Genomic DNA, 2,457 nt, shown 5'->3' with positions numbered 1-2,457 from the left:
GTCGCTAAAGTTTCGTCTGAAAAAAAATTTACGGAAAATTAACTAACAACTGGAGGCGTAACAATATCTTAATCGAGCCTCCTAGTTATGTGTAATTATCTCATATAACTCTAACTTAATCCAATTCACCAGAATATACCACAAAGTTGATAAGAAACAAAAAATTTTGGTGCCATGACAACAGAATATTAGTTTATTGAGGATTTTGCTGATAGTTACTGGAGTGTATACCGCCCTTAGCTTGAATTCTTTGGTCATCATTCGGAAAGATATGTCCAAGATAATGTTGTTTTCTATAATTAAGAAGATGTACAACCTTGAAGGAAAGTTGGTCACTGGAGGAATATGGCTGTCCAAGAGAATATATGTGTCTAGTAAAAGTCATCTCCTGGGCATTGGACTTTTATTATTGCTACAAAATACATAACCACGACCTCACTGTGACCTACGACTCAGCAAAAAGAACTGCTAATATCTTGTGCACACAGATCATTGGTCGACAGAGTTCTTCATTAAGAATTGACCTCATTGGAAGGGGATACACTCTAAGGGTTGCCATTGGGTTGTGGCATCTGAAGAGTCCAAATTTACTTAGGTGTTTGTGTGCAGAACTCTCAGACCAATGTCAGCTAGAATAAGACAATATCAGCTCTGGTTACTACTTCACGAGAAAGAAAGACTGCATATACAAGGAAGTATACTGTTGATGTCAGTTGGGTCAACAGGGGAGTTTAGGGTCCAAAAGAGGCAAGAAACGTGCTGAGTACAACTTGTCACCATTTACTCCTAATTCAGGAGCCCTCCACCCATTAGAATATCAGGATATCTTAACACACCACAGAGAGCCAATAATGTAGAGAACCTAGGGAGCAAGTAATGTATGTGAGGCCGGCAAGGTAACTTTTTGTTTACTCCCACGAGTATTTATAAATAGGACCAAACGAGTACTCCCCCAACATTTAGAGGTACAACAAAAGAAGACCTGGACCAATTTCTAAAATGTTTCAGGCAGGTGACTGCTTGAAATTGCTGGAGTCCTTAACATCTTGGTTTAATACTTGATATTTAATATGTATGGTTCAGTCCTGTACTCATTTGAGCACTTGGATGAGGAGCAACATTGGAACTGTAAGCCAGTCATAACAGAGTTCTGCCAAATGTTTTATCTAATGGAAAATAAAGTGATCCATTGGAGTAGGTTCAATAGGGGACTCACAGAAAGCTTGACCACTTATTTTAAAGAACTGCATCATCTACATAGTAAAGCTTACTCTGAGAGTACCTCAGCAGATTATGAGGACATCCTTGTTCATAAATTGTGGAAGGGCTACCTGATAAGATGATGCAACATTGCATAGGTGTAAGAAACATTTGCTCACTAACAGAGGCAATTTTTGTCACAATAAAATTTGAAGTAGTAACTTTAAATCACTTGCATGGATAGAAGAAGCCAGTTGCAATAACTACGGTAATTTTGATCTTGGCATGTTGTTGTACCAGGGTCAAAACCCGCAATGGGTCAACCAACAATCCATGCATACTGACACTGGGATGCACCCATAAGTTTTGCCAGTGAACAGGTAGGACTATCCCCTTTCTACCGTGGTATATATACTGCAACAGTTGCTGGCACCTTCAACTGTAAGTCATCCTAAGTGGAAGGATTGCTTTTTAGGAGTTGGGCCACTTTTGCTGAACTGCTCCTATTTTACCGAGCCGCAAGGTGGATAAAGTTTGACCAACAAATCATTAAGTTTTCCATGGTAAACATAAAGTAGTGAATATTGCACTATAGCTCTGAAACTAGAAGGATCTAAGTAGGATCTAGCCACTGAATGGGGAGTGCAATGAAAACCTTACATCTAAATGTATGGCAGACAGTCTAGCTTTTTCAAAGCTAGATTGGTATTGGTACATTCCTGTTAGTATAGAAGGGCAAAGGTTAGAGTTCCTGGACAACACAGGAACAACCAGAACACTGGTAATTCTCATAGTATATCAGGCACTCTGAATAGTGCCACCACTTGTGCCTATAAACACAAACTTTTTTTTCTGGATAATGGAGAGAAGCTAAACATAAATGAAGTGATTACACTCCAGTTATTTCTAGGGGGTTTGCTTACATAGTGAAGGAAGTTGTTGTGAGCGGGTGAAATCTCAGTGCTCAGTGATTATGAACAATCAGTTATCCAGTTGGCCATCGACATGGTAGGTGAAGTGGAAGTTGCCAATTCTAATGAGTATGCTTGGTAGACAATTGCATAGCAACATACAAGTGATTGTTATTTAAGAATTGTGTAGACAATTAAGACCCAACACACTGGCAACAACTCAGTGATTTGTTGGTGGTGTATGTTGATGTATTTACCAGACCAGATGGCTGACTTGGCCGAACTTCAGTCACTCAATATCACATAGATATAGATGAAACATGTCAAATTAAATGATTGGCACACA

The sequence above is a fragment of the Limulus polyphemus genome, unplaced genomic scaffold (assembly GCF_000517525.1).
Source record: "Limulus polyphemus unplaced genomic scaffold, Limulus_polyphemus-2.1.2 Scaffold4630, whole genome shotgun sequence".
NCBI lineage: Eukaryota > Metazoa > Arthropoda > Merostomata > Xiphosura > Limulidae > Limulus > Limulus polyphemus.
The sequence above is the reverse complement of the archived record's forward strand: the minus strand, read 5'-3'. Positions refer to the sequence as shown.